The sequence below is a fragment of the Pinus tabuliformis genome, chromosome 3_1, assembly GCF_031772625.1.
Source record: "Pinus tabuliformis cultivar Carrire ecotype Pingquan chromosome 3_1, CPIR1, whole genome shotgun sequence".
Taxonomy (NCBI): Eukaryota; Viridiplantae; Streptophyta; class Pinopsida; order Pinales; family Pinaceae; genus Pinus; species Pinus tabuliformis.
Window position 1 is genome coordinate 317,931,515 of NC_142301.1, and position 15,548 is coordinate 317,947,062.

Consider the following 15,548-nt stretch of genomic DNA (forward strand, 5'->3'; position numbering starts at 1 on the left):
AGAATATGAGTCTATCATGAAGATTGATGTTTGGAAAGTAGTTCCTAGACCCCAGGACAACACAGTTGTTACTTCCAAATGGCTTTACAAGATAAAGCATGCAGCAAATGGAAGTACGGAAAAGTATAAGGCTCATTTTGTTGCTCGTGGTTTCTCCCCGAAGGAAGGTATAGACTATGATGTGATATTTGCACCTGTTGCCAAATATACGACCATCTGCTTGATCATAGCCCTTGCCGCTTCACAAGGATGGAACCTACATCAGATGGATGTCAAGACTGCGTTCTTACACGGCTCGATCAAAGAAGAGGTCTACGTGGAGCAACCCGAAGGATTTGAAATTTATGATCGAAAATCTCATGTACGCAGGTTGAAGAAGGCTCTCTATGGGTTGAAGCAAGCACCCCGAGCATGCTATGAGAGGATCGACAGCTACTTGATGAAGCTGGGATTCACTAGGAGTGAAGTCGATCCTAACCTTTACTCTAAGGTTGAAGATGACATGCCTCTCATACTGGTGTTGTATGTGGATGACCTCTTTCTAACAGGTGCAGACCCTCTCATTCACAAATGTAAGAGGGAGTTGGCTTCTAAATTTGAAATGAAGGACCCAGGACTTGAAGTAAGGCAGAAGCCAAGGGAAATTTTCCTATCTCAAGGAAAATATGTGGTAAAGATATTGGAAAGATTTGGTATGATGGACTACCAGCCTGTGACTACCTCGAGGATCTTAACTTTTAGAAGTTATATGGTAGTGATGTCGGACCAGATTTGGGAAATGCCTCTGAGTTTCAAAAACTCATTCGTGTTGATGTTCTTGGTGAACCTCCGTCCGAACATATGTTTTGCAGTTAGCACTGTGAGCTCATATTTGGTTGAGCCTCACTGCATTGATGCCAAGAATCTTCTAAGATATCTTCATGGCACAATTACTAATGGATTGAAATACACTACTGGAAATATGAAACTGCATGATTATTCGAATGCTGATTAGGCAGGTAGTGTGGAGGATCACTAGAGCACTTTTTAGTGTTGTTTCTCTTTGGATTCTGCTTCGATATAATGTATGAGCAGGAAGCAGAAGTTAGTTGCCATAAGCAACACCGAGACCGGATACATATCTACGAGTATGATCTCGTATGAAGCTGTCTGGTTGGGGAAGCTCTTCAGTGAGCTGTTTGAACACATACCATTGTGATTCCCTATAACAACTAGAGGTGGGATTCGATTATTGAAGAATCCCGTATTCGTCGATTACTCCAACAGATAGACATCATCTGAGATATGGTAAGTCGATGAGCAAGAAGGCTCCATCACATTAAGATGATGTAAAGGTCGATACACCTTGTCAAAGCCCTGAGGAAAAATCTAATCTGCGATTTTCCCAAACGACTTGGAGTCCTCAAGAAACCCTTGTACAAGGATCCTGCATGTTGCATACATTGAGCTCTGGGAGCTCTGAGGGCTTGCGGTTCTTACTGGAGCAACATACGACCACAGGGTGACTCACCCTCCCCTGGTGGTGCGCACTGGAATAAGATGACTCGCTCTCTTGTGGGACAAGATGATTCGCTCTCTTGTGGAATAGGATGATTCGCTCTCTTGTGTAGCAGGATTGATGTGTTTTCCTGTGAGGCCTGGATTGACGTGTTCTCCATAGCGATTGTAGCAAGATTGATGTGTTTTCCTGTGAGGCTTGGATTGATGTGTTCTCCATGGTGACCTGTATTGATGTGTTCTCCATGGCGATTGTAGCAGGATTGATGTGTTCTTCTGTGAGGACAGGATTGATTAGTTCTCCTGTCGAGGCATCCTACCCATGCAGTCTGGGACTCATGGGAAGTACCTCTCATCTGATCAATGAGCAGGGAAATGAAGTTAGGGACCATAGTAGTACCGATCACGCATCGTTGTATCTACCGTGCTCCCTACGTAGGATGACCTCCATTGATCTGAGATCAATGATACCGGTCTGGGACCAATGGTAGGAGTTGTACCATACTATGACACTGACTTCGGGTCGGTTGAGACTGGTCTGGGACCAGTGGTACATACTCCGACACTGACTTCATGTCAGTGCAGTACTGGTCTAAGACCAGTGAGAGTGGTAGATACTATAACGCTGCTATAACGCTGAATGTCTGGGACCAGTGGTACACTCTCTAAGACTACGATACTGGTCTGGGACCAGTGGTAGGAGTTGTACCATACTATGACGCTGACTTTGGGTCGGTTGAGACTGGTCTGGGACCAGTGGTACATACTCCGAGACTGACCTCATGTCAGTGCAGTACTAGTCTGTGACTATTGAGAGTGGTACATACTATGACACCGACTTCGAGTCAGTTGAGACTGGTCTGGGACCAGTGGTACACTCTCTAAGACTGCGATACTAGTCTGGGACCAGTGGTAGGAGTGGTACTTACTATGAAGCTGACTTCGGGTCGGCTGAGACTAGTATGGGACCAGTGGTACGCACTCTGAGACTAACTTTGAGTCAGTGGAGGACGATACTGGTCTAGGACCAGTGGAGTTGTACTCACTATGACGCTGACTTCGGGTTGGTTGAGACTGGTTTGGGACCAGTGGTACATACTCTGAGACTAGCTTTGAGTCAGTATGATACATCCTCGATCATTTCTTCTTCTTCATAATTCGGACAAAAGCAGAGCTGAACAGAACAATGCAAGAGCAGAGCAGAACAGAGCAAAACAGTACAGATCAGTACAGGGCAGAACGAGACAAAGCAGAATAGAGCAGAGCAGGGCAAGGGTCAAGTTGTACAGGGCAGTGCATTTGATGGATGAATAGTAATGACCAATAGACAGATTGCAGATGAAGTTCTCCCTAGTTGAGAGGGAGTGTTAAAATTGGCAACCAGGGCAAAACTTCATGTGGGTCATCTTATTCATGGCTAATAATATTTTTATTAGATTCCTCTCGTCGAGAGGTGTAGAATTGATAAAAAGATCATCCGATTCCGATATGAATTTATTTTGATTATGGAATTATTATCAAGCCAACCTACAACTCATGTAGGCTCAGAAGCCTAACAGTCGCATCTATTCAAACACCAACATTATGTATAAATATAGGAGGAATTTTCCTCATTTGGACTCACTCTTCTCATCACATCTCTCTCTCTACTGCGCAGAAATGAGTCTCTTCTCTACTGCGCAGAAATGGGTCTCTCTCTCACACGTGTGAAGCCAGAAGCTGTTGAACCTGAAGCTGCCACTGTAGATCCAAAGATTGACCTGCATGGCCTAAAAGATCTCTTTGGAACTGTGCTGTAGGTCCATCTAGAACTCCTCTGAAAGCCACAACTTTTGGTGGTGGAATGAAGTCAATCCGACGAATGGTTTGCAAGATATTGACTACCCTAGTTTGAAGGCGGAAACTGCTGAAACTGAAGCTGCAACTACAGAAGTAAAGATTGACCTGCGTGGCCTAGAAGATCTCATCTAAACTGCGTTGTAGGTTCATCTGAACCTCCTCTGAAATCCGCAACTTTTGATGGTGGAATGAAGTCAATCCAACGAACGGTTTGCAAGATATCGACTGCCTTAGTTTGAAGCCAGAAATTGCTGAAACTGAAGCTGCAACTGCAGAAGTAAAGATTGACATGCGTGGCCTAGAAGATTTCCTCATCTAAACTGCGTTGTAGGTTCATCTGAACCTCCTCTGGAAACCGCAACTTTTGGTGGTGGAATGAAGTCAATCCGACAGTCGGTTTGTGAGATATCGTCTGCCCTAGTTTGATAATGAAGCCGCTAATGCTGATGTTGCTGATCTAGGGTTTGCTACTGCTGATATGAATCAGATTTATTGTACTATTTCTCTCTGCTGAATTATTGAAGATAAAAGAAGATTTGATCAAAGGGTTTCCCCACACATTGTGGGGTTTGTCCTGGCTAGCCGCCACATCTTGTGTCTCTTGTCTTGGCTTGTTTTCTGTCGATCGTTTAATGTTCTATCTTCACTTTACTTTATGTACATGTGATTGCTAATCTGTGGAATATAATAAGAAAAAGAAGTAAACTGTTATAAGCATAGAACATACCATAACTTAACAGGAGCGCGCCCCTGACCTGCTCCTACCCGGAGCGCGGATTAGGAGCGGGTTCGAAGGGGGGGAGGCGCTCCCCCGCAACTCTATTATTATATAATAATAAAAAATGGTTCCACCAAGAAAAAAAACAAAATGGGGAATAATAATCACGACACCAATTCAAAACAAATTCAAGAAGAACTCGATAAAGTACAACGGCGCCTCGACAATGTTGAAAAGAAGCAGGAAGAGTTAGGAGAGGGTCAAAATAGACTAATTGTAACCCAAGAAGGAATGGCAAACGATATTAAAAAAGTGGGTAACATTGAAAAAATGTTACAAGACATATAAAGCTAGTTAAATAGAGGAGTTAACTCATTTTTTAATCCTTTAATTACTCAAGGACCAACACAAAGTCCCAGGACTCCAGAAAACGAAGGGTTTCCAAATCATGAAATTCCGCAAACGCATCATGAGATCCGCAAATACACTTCTCAGGGAGTCAATACTATACAAAATTTCTAGAAAAAAGACGGTGAATTAAGAAGGAGCTCCCAAAATACAATGGTAAAGACCATAGAGGTGCTATTGTGTGGGTTAATAAAATGGAAGCTATTTTTGAATCGAACCCCCAATATGTGAACGAGAGAAAACCATTACCGCATCCAACAATTTGGAAGTTAAGGCATATGATTGGTTCCTATGGTGATCTGACAAATGTGAAGCTCGTTCTTTCCTCTAGAAAATTTTTGTGGATGCCTTGCTAAAAAGATTTTATGATGAAGAAGAAGATGATGTCTACGAAAATTTTGTTCATCTCAAGCAAACAGGGTTTGTAAGCAAATACACCCGCGAATGGGAAGTATTAGCTACAAGACAAAGAGGATTTACTGATGAAGAACTGCTAAAAATGTATAGATGTGGACATAAGGGGTATATCCGTGCATAATTGAAATTATACAAACCTAAAGCTATCGAAGAAGCTGGACGTGTTGCAAAGATTATTGAGCAAAAGCATAAGTTTAGAATGTCATCATTCAAGGAGGATGAAGACCAACAACAATACTCAGGAAAAAAAGAAACAAACAAATGTAGCTATTGTGGGGAAAAATGGACCTCAAGACACAAATGCCTTAACAAGAAATTGTATACTTATGAAATTGAGAGAGAGTCAAACTCTTCAAGTAATGAGTCAGAGAAAAGGCTAAAAAAGAGAAATAATTGTCGCAAGTGTGGAGAAAATTGAGCGACAGAACATAAATGTGAAGACATGTCCTTACGCTACTATAAAATAGTAGATGGGAAGCAAGTTGAAATACAAGAATGTGATGAAGAAATCGTTGCACACACAGTGAGGATTCAAATTATGAGAAACCATCATTAGTTGCATCCTCATGTGTGCAACAAAATCAGGTTGAAGAAGGAAATTCTTCAATGGGTCAAAAACAACAAGTCACTGCAAAATACGTTCCACCACACCTTCAGAAACAGAGAAACCAGTCTCCAAGAAGAAAGAACATTAAGCCTACTACTCTACCAACAAACATGACAAGAAGGTTATGACCTAAAACCCTGAAGCTTAAGGGGCTCATAAGAGGCAGAAATGTCAATATACTTGTAGATTCTAGCAGTACTCACAATTGTATAAACATTGATCTTGCTAAACAACTTGATCTTTGTATATGCCCAATCAAGGACCTTAGCATGACTTTTGCTACTGGGCAAAAGTTCGAAGAGATAGGAGAATGTCTTAAGGTTTCAATTTAGATACAAGAACTAGAGCTACAGACAGATTTATATGCCCTACCACTCAAGGAAATGGATATAGTGTTAGGTGCAGAATGGTTAATGCAATTAGGAAGCTATACTACAAACCTTGAAGAACAATTCATGGAGTTTAGTTGGCAAGGACGACACTATAAATTACATGGTGTTAATGCACCCAACTTCAAGAAAGTTGCAGTTTCATATGAAAATGTCACCAACTCAAGAAGACACAAACAAGTCAAAGAAAATAGATGCCATTCCATAGCAACGTGTTCAACTAGAGAAAACCCTTTTTATTATGCTTTGAGGACAAAGCATCTTTAAAGGGGGTGGCAATGTTATGAATAAAATATTCATAACAAACATCCATTAATAAATAACATTAAATAACAAGTATTAATAATAATTAATTAATTAAATTAATTAATGTCCCATTAATTATGAAGGGACATTGGTCAAAAGATGTGACCACCCATCTTTGTGGCCAGTCAATGCCTATATAGGCACACTGCCACGAAGAATTGTAATCACCATTTATATTTTCATCAATAATACAATTACTTACTTACAGTTATTATACATAAGTCTACACACAACTACACTCTTGCGTGCTGGTTTCTTGTAACACTATTGGCTGTCATTGGCTGGCCGACTGACAGGAAGAGATGATAGGAGAAAAAATTCTCTTGTGGGGGTCACCCAATTTTGGTGGGTATCATGGCCACAAAGCTCTAGCTATGGATACGTGTGTTGATAGCTCAAACACTTTGTTGTCAATTCTCTTTTGCAAGATCAAGGATACAAGGAAGGAGACATATGGTGATGCTAGAGAAGAATGTCATCTAGAAGATTAATTTCACTGGAGGGAGAGCTTGGGTGGAAGATGAACTGGGGCTCTGAGCATGTGGCATAATATTTACTAGCTTTACAACTACAAACGCTAATACAGATGTAGCCAAACCCTAATGTAAATGATGGCAGATTCTATGAGCTCTTTAATGTTTTCGGCTAGAGAATGAGTGCAGTGTTACAACCAAAGATGGGAAAACTAAGATGTAGAGAAAGGAGGCCACAAACTGATCCGGAGTTATGCAGGAACGCAACAAAATACAGAAATACCCATATACAAAGAGATGTAGCAGAAATAAAACTTCATTTCATTAATATCAAAGAACTGAAATATGCTTACATACATAAATAAAAATAAACTAGCTCAGGCGATGGTAGCTTATTTTTGAGAAGAAATGTGGCAGCTACATGCCTCTGAATTATGTTGCAATGAGGCTCAAAGGCCTATTTACTATTGAGAAACAATAGAAAACCCTAAACATCCAAAAACCTAACCCCAGGAGATGAAGCACCAAAAATGTGGGCCCCGTTTGGGTAAATTGGTACATCAACTTCCCGGGGTCGTAACTTTGGCATACGGTCTCCATTTGGCTATCATAATACCTTGTTTCGAATATCTTGAAGAGAAGGCCAAAAACAAACTAATAAGCTGGTTTGGGACTTTTCCGATCTCTCCATTTTCCCTAAAAGCATCTTTTAGTCCCTCAAAACGGCTCTGAAAGTTTAGGACCCGAAAAACTACCAAAAATAGTAAGTTGTGCTACAATTAAGGAAACTGAAAGAAACAACGATGGGGGTCCAAGTGGAATAGGTGGGTGGCTAACAATATCCATCTGGATCAATCCTCCCCCCTTAGGAAGCAATGGTCCCCATTGTGTTGAGTGTCTCCATGAGATGGTGAAACTTTTGCTGAACTTGGTCCCTGGTGAGCCACTTGCCTTGGTGCAGGAGTTGGCCAGCTTTGACAACCCGATACAGTTGGATCTTCTGTTGGCAAGTGTTCTTGATCTGCGTGTCCATAATCCGATCAGTTGTGGCATGTTCCATGCAGTCTGGGTTTAACTTTGTTGGTGTGAGTTGTTCTGCAATGTCTGATGTGTCCAATAATGGTGGAAAGTATGGTCGAAGGCAGTCCACATTGAACATTGGGTGCAGGGCAAGGAATGGTGGAATCCTAAGCTCGAAAGCATTATCCCCTACAACCTTAGCGATGGTGTAAGGTCCATATCGGAGTGGGTGAAGCTTGCGGTGGGGCTCAACAAGGCACTCCTTCTGCAAATGTAACCAAACTTTGTCGCCCACCTAGAACTTGTGTGACACTTGATGCTGATCATGACGCCTCTTGTACTTAGCATTGGCTCTGTCCAATATGTCATGGACCTGTTGGAAGATGTGTTGAATGCGCTCAATGAAGCTATTGGCCTTGTCAGCTTCAAACTGGACATGAGCCGAATCTGCCTAAATAGCTGCAAATGGTATGGCCACATCAATGAGACATAGTGGCTGGAATCCCAACCCCAACTGAAAGGGCCTATGGCTAGTTGAGCTATGGAGAGCTCTGTTGTAGTTGTGTTGGACATAGGGGAGGATTTCATCCCATGTGCGTGGATGCTTCGAGTTTTACATACGCAAAATGTGTACGATCATCCTGTTGACGACCTTTGTTTGGCCATTAGTTTGGGGATAAAAAGTCGTGGACTTAGTGAATTTGGTATCCAACATCAACTAGAGACTTGACCAAAATGTACTTAGGAACCTGTTGTCCCAATATGAGATAGTGCACATGCTACAACCTCCACAGAGCACTTTCTTGGGCAAAGCGGGAAGATTTTTTTTTTCATTTTTTGCAGGATTTTTTTGAGTGGCAAGTTTGCAGATTAGATCTGAAACTTTTGGTGCAAAATTTACAAAAAACAATAACAGATTTAATTCCTTGCGAAAAAGTACCAAAATAAAAAAAAGTCAAATCAAAGTCCAGATGAGGGCGATATCGCTGATTTGAAATAAGTTGTGTTGCAGATTTTTTTCTGACAACAATTCGTGGACCACAACTCTCCTATCATTTTGTGTAGTTTTTGTGTAGAATTTCAGAAAAATGATTGTATATGTGAGCTCCTCTTGAAAAATCACCCAATTTCAAGAAAAAATTGGTTGAATCAGAGTTCAGATGAGGGCGATATTGCTGATTTAAAATCTATTTTTTCAAAGCTTCTGTGATTGGGGGGGGGCAGTGGCAGCGCGAATCTGAGTTCCAAAGTGTCCAGACTCCAAATCGGGATTTCAATCACATAGGAAGATGCAGAATGGTCATTGTATTTCCAAAAACAGGTTGTAATAAATATTCTGAGTTATATTGACTAAGTTATCCCCATTTTAAATTAGTTTTAACTTTTTATATCTAGAGCAACATTTGGAGCGGGTTCCCTTTGGAGACGTGCCCTCCCACCCCGCTTTAGTAGGCACTTGCTTCACATTCATCAGTTTATCATAGCAACATCCGGCTTGGATTCTTTGGAGACGTGTCCTCCCACCCATGCTGTGTAGGCACTTGCTATTCATCAACAGTCAGCATCGCGGTTATGAGTCAACCGCACAAAATCCTTGTCATCGAAGTCCATTTGTTAGGCCGCACACTGTTAGTATCACAGTTGGTCACAAGCATTATAGGGTATCTCTATCTTTTGATCTTCGTTTGTCATTGTTATGGGTCATCCACAAACCCACACTTCATCGAAGTCCATTTGCTAGGCGCACACTATCGGTATCATAGTTGGTCACAAGCATTACAGGGTATCTCTATCCTCAGATCCTCATGCATCACGGTTATGGGTTAACCACACAAAACCCTTCTCTTCAGTGGCTCTTCATATTCAACAAAGGCTTCTTAGGAGGGAACTTCACGCAATGGAGACCATTGTCTCTTAAGGAGGAAGGAATGATCCAAATGAAAATTGGCATCCACCCATGGTATTTATCGACCCATGGGGTATTTATCCACTCATGGAAAATACCCATGGTATTGTAAGTGGCATCCACCCATGGTATTCATCCACCTAAGGTATTTATTGTTGATTTCTGGTAGCATCAGATGTGCTCTAAGTCTCAAATTTTGCAGGGAGGCTTGGACACATGTATTCCAAAGAACCCAAAAAATGTTTTGGGAAATTCCACCCATAAACAATTTTATTAAAATAATTAATTATTTTTAATGGGATCCTAAGTCTAAGCTTAGGAAAATAAGGGTATTAATCTAACTGTGGATGTAACTTCTAGAAGAAGACGGAGATCAAGCAGAAATGATCTTAACCATTGATTAGCTTCTAATCTGAGCCATTGAATGTCAACGAGGAGATTATTTAAGGAGGCTTGAGGGTCACTTGGAAACAAACACGCACACAGAGAGTTCAGAAGTTTGATTTTCTGAAGCAGAGAAGAGGAGTTGTTGGGAGAATTTCGATAGTGAGTTTTCGCAGTGAGGGGCAGGGATAGTTGGGTTTGAGTATCTTCTCCAGAGCCCAGGATATGCAACAGAGAGTCGGAGAGACACTAGGAGAGGGAACGCAAACCCAGGAGGGGTTGACACTAGGCCAGAAGGGCCCATGCAGTGCTTGACGTAGAGCCAGAAGAGCTCACGCAAAAGCAACACAGTCTTCTAGCAGAAGTCCGAGATTTGCTGAGGAATTGACGTTTGAATCGAGAGGGCTCATGTCAAAGCTCTAGGAGGCAAGTAGACTCAGTGCAGAGCTGACAGCCTTTGAGGTTGACGCGGGGCCAACATAGAGATAGCCAGGGATAGTTCTTTCAACTGCTGGATCAGCGGGGACTTGCCGGGTGGAGTGAGGTAATCTCACTAAGTTTTTCTACCAGTTTATTTCTCTATAACTAGATTGCCAGAAGGGCATCCAGAGTTGTATTCAGAAAACTACTGCTTAATGATATAAAACCCTCAGCTGCACCGATTCTCCCGCATTGGGTTTTTCCGGGGACATTTGTCCAAAAAATAGTGTCATTTGTGTGTATCTTTCTCTATTGTTATGTTCTTGTTTTGAGCAAATTAATTAATTAAGTGAAGGATGCAATTGTATTAGGTTCGATATTTGTTGTAGGAAGCAGTAGATAATTTGTTTCAGATATTAACAAATAGGAGAAGTTAATCTGTTGCTGCAGTAGTTGATTTGGGTGGGATTCTCGAATCTTCACATGGTATCAGAGCTAGTGCGGGTGAAACAAGAATAGTGCCAGAGAACCAAACGCTGAACAGAAGAGGGAGATCGAAATAGCTGTAGGAGGTAGCAGTTCGAAACCCTAGAGGGTTTGCACAGTCCTAGCCGGAGGGTTGATTTTTGAGGCAGTCTCTCTCTGAGTGAGTCGACAAAGAGTAAGGACTCCCAGTTCGAAAGTTTGTTGCGGCAGAGGAAGCAGCTCTAAACCCTTAACGTGAGGAGAAGTTAGTGGGACGCAGTCTTTTCTGTAGGTCGTTTTGCTGGGCAGAAAGACATCAAAAGGGAAGGAAGAAGCATGATTGAGGGAATTTCTTCCTCAGTAAGACTTTCCACCAAGAGGTCCGTCTTTTTATTGGCTGAGCAGCAACAGTAAGAACTAGAGAGGAGATTTTCGACATTTGTGGCAGAAATGGCGACCAATGGATTGAGGGATTAGGATAGGTTGGACGGAGCATCCAACTATGTCCTCTGGAAGGCTAGGATGTCATTCCTTCTAAATGAACATGCCCTCAAGACATATGTCGACAGCGTGGTGGCTGTGCCTGCAGATGCAAATTTGTTGAAGAAGTACCGAGTTGAAATGGCAAAGGCAAAAAGAATGATCCCCGACAGAGTGAAGGATCATGTTCTCTGTCATATCACTAATAGAGGAAATGCTAATGAGATGTGGGATGCATTGTCTATGCTATATCAGGGATCTTGAGAGCAACGAAAGATGTACTTGGAGCAAAAGCTGAGATCTGCTCAGATGCAGAAGGGGGAGCGTGTGGATCCATTCTTCACGAAGCTTCAGGAGACCCGTGATGAGTTATCTGTTGTGGGGTCTACACGTCAAGACTCGGAGTTGGTTAGATTGGCCCTCAATTTTGTCTCAGATGAGTGGCAAGTCTTTGTCCAGAGTATCCTGGGCAGGGTGACTTTGCCGAATTGGGATGAGATGTGGGTAGCTCTCAAGCAAGAGGAGTTGAGGAGAGATCTAGTCAAGTGTAAGCTTGATAGAAGCAGCAACAGTGGGTCGAAGCCCAAGGAGGAGGAGGATAATGCAGCCCTTGCATCTAAGGGGCAACAGGAGCAGCGAAGACGTAAGAAGGACGTCTCAAAGATAAAGTGCTTCAGGTGTGGTGAGATGGGTCACTACGCAACTCAGTGTCCTCTTAGGAAGAAGTACAAAGATAAGAAGCACGATCCAAAGCCTGCGCCCGCAAAGATCGAGGAAGAGGAGTTCGCCATGACAGTCGAGATACCTCCAGGAGGGAGGTGGGCTGATTTGGAGTTGTAGTTCGAAGGAGCTACAGATGGACAGGATCCTTAATGAACCCACCTCTTGGATCAATACCTTGCTATGGGAGCCCAGTTTGATGGTAGCAGGATGGACTAGTGTCGGATGGTGCTACTAGGAGCGCCAGAGAGACAATTGCAGTGGCTAGGAGCGCCAGAGACTAAGCAATGCAAAGCAGAGTTGGCAGCAGTGCAGATGGCACGGAGCAGAGGTTAGCAGCAGCGCAGTAGATTCAGAGGGTCAACCCAGAGACTAGCAGCAATCAGTCTCCAACATTCACATGGTATCATACTGAACACAGTTAGTTCAGTAATTTGGGATGTTTTTCCGTTGTTGGTGGAGTAGCAGCAACAATTTGCAGTGCAATGGAAGTTTGCAGTGCTAGTGCCAGCAGCACAGATGCAGAATTTCAGAGGAAGTTGCAGTACAGATGTAGTGTTGACAGTGGCAGGGTCAGCAGCTGTACAGATGCAACATTTGTGCAGTTGTTGGTGGACAACATGTCAGACATTAGCAGCGCAGAGGGAGGTGTTACAGAACAGAGTGATGCTTCAGCAAGTTAAATTGCTAGAGCATATTCCTCGCTAACAGGGAGTGTTGATTTTTGCTAGCATCAAATGTGCTCCAAGTCTCAAATTTTGCAAGGAGGCTTGGGCACATGTATTCCAAAGAAACTAGAAAGCATTTTGGGAAATTCCACCCAGAAATAGTTTTGTTAAAATAATTAATTATTTTTAATGGGACTCTAAGTCTAAACCTAGGAAAATAAAATAATTAATGTATATTAATCTAACTGTGGGAGTAACTTCTAGAAGAAGACGAGGATCAAGTAGAAATGATCTTAGCCATTGATTAACTTCTAATCTAGGCCGTTGAATGTCAATGAGGAGATTATTTAAGGAGGCTTGAGGGTCACTTGGAAACAAACACACACACACAGAGTTCAGAACTTCGATTTTCTGAAGCAAGGCAGAGGATTTGCCTGAAGACTTTCGATAGTGAGCTTTTGCAATGAGGGGCAGGGATAGTTGGGTTGGAGTATCTTCTCCAGTGCCCAGGATACGCAACAAAGGACAGAGAGACACCAAGAGGAGGGATCGCAAGCCCAGGAAGGGTTGACGCTGGGCCAGAAGGGCCCACACAGTGCTTGACGCAGAGCTAGAAGGGCTCACGCAGAAGCATCGCAATCTTCCAGCAGAAGTCTGAAATTTGTCGGGGAATTGACGTCTGAACCAGGAGGGTTGACATCAGAGCTCCAGGAGGCAAGTAGACTCAACACAGAGCTGACACAGAGCCTTTGAGGCTGACGCAGGGCCAGCGCAGAGATAGCTGGGGATAGTTGGTTCAGCTGCTGGATCAACCGGGACTTGTCGGGTAGAGTGAGGTAACCTCACTAAGTTTTTTGCCAATTTATTTCTCTGTAACTGGATTGCCAGAAGGGTATCCAGAGTTGTATTCAAAAACTACTACTTAATAATATAAAACCCTCAAAGCCGTTGCACCGGTTTTCCCGCATTGGGTTTTCCGAGGACATTTGTCCAAAAAATACTGTGTCACTTGTGTATCTCTTTCTCTATTGTTTTGTTCTTGTTTTGGGCAAATTAATTAATTAAGTGAAGGTTACAGTTGTATTAGCTTCAATATTTGCTGTAGGAAGCAGTAGATAATTTGTTTCAGTTATTAACAAATAGGAGAAGTTTAATCAATCGCTGCAGTAGTTGATTTGGGTGGGATTTTCGAATTTTCACATTTATCCACCCATGGAATTTACCCATTGTATTGTAAGAGACATCCACCCATAGTATTGTAAGTGAGATCCACCCATGGTATTCAATCACCCATGGTATCTACCTCCCATGGAATTTACCTGTGGTATTATAACCAAAAAAAGACTATAAGTAACAAGTCACATTTTGTAAAAGGATACGTTGTCCACCACAATGTAGCTTTTACAGTTATTCTCTATTTTAATAAAATGTTCCTTGGTGGTTTTGTTTAATGTGTGTTCTTCTATTTTCTTCTGACATTCCAATTTTTCATATATTGGGGGCCTCCCCCCCAAGATCCATATTAATTTTTTAGATCTTGGGGGCCTACCCCCAAGATCCGGATCACAAACCTACGGTTGTTCTAGGCTTTGATACCATTATAGGAATACATGAATTAAAATTTAAGCATGCAGTGCATTTTTCATTAGTATGACACACAAATACATTTGTTGATGACCCTTGGATTCATCTTCCAAGAGGTCCGTTGGACACCCAATGGTTGTTCAAGGATTAGCTTTCCAACAATTCCCAAGGAACGAACAAATAATCTCATCATGGAATCTTTCTTTCCTTGAATTTTGGAATATGTTTCACAAATTCCAAGACATGTGGGACAATAACCAAAGAGGTACCCTCAAATTTGGAAGCTTTTCATCAATTTTTATGGGAGGCCTATTTGGGTATCCCAAGATATTCTCAATATCCAATCTAGAAAACAATACATATAAATCCCATGTAGGCATCCTTCATCTGTACAAAATTTTCACCATGAACATTCTACTTTGAAGGTAAATGCAATTTTGTACCTTTTTCACAATGGAGTCGCCAAGATGAGTTGTCAAATGCATTCACAGTGGTGCTTGTCTCACCTCACAAGTATCAAGTCTTCAAAATCTTCGAAGAACAAGGACTTTGTTCTTCCAATGGACTCACCTATATAAGACCTCAAAACTGAAACCTCATCCATTGTCGTCTTTTAGGAAATGGACTTTATCCCCAACAACAATGCCAAAAAGTTACACTTCTCAAGATAAAGTCCAGATGCTCAAGTGCAAGATTCTATGTACTTAAGGGAGGACCAACTGTCACCTCACCAACTTTCTTCTCACTTCTGGCCAACCCTCCTCTAGCTCAAGGGGGGTTCTCCCTAGTAAATCTTAGGGATCTGATGGCCCAGTAAAGCCAAATCAAGATCCCCTAAGGATTCTACTTTAAATACCCACCAATCAAAGGATTAAACCATTAGGGTTTAAGGTGGATACAATTGCAAGGGTTCCCATCTTTGAAGATTGACAAACGCCTAGGTCAAACCATTAGGGCACACAAGTCAGACTGTTCTAGTCTTTGAACCTAAATCTATTCCATTTCTCTTCAAGTGTGTTGCTTCTTGACCCCATATGCACCCAAACTATATTAGCAAGCTAAGGCATTGACCTTCTATCCTTCTTCATCCTTTTTCCTTGTAAATCATTTAAATTGTTTTGTTGGGGTTTTACTCCCCTAACGATCCCCCCTTGGTTTTGCGTGTTTGGGAACCTTTCATGTTGAACTCAAACCTAGAAATATTCAAAAGAACCCTAACAATCTTATCCACCTTAAACCCTAAAGGT

General features: G+C 42.0%; 1 protein-coding gene across 1 annotated transcript in view; it reads right to left on the reverse strand.

The window, feature by feature from the left end:
* Positions 1–15,548, reverse strand: part of LOC149187051 (lactate/malate dehydrogenase family protein) — a 220,881-nt gene that overhangs the window by 74,870 nt on the left and 130,463 nt on the right. The window lies entirely within an intron of this gene.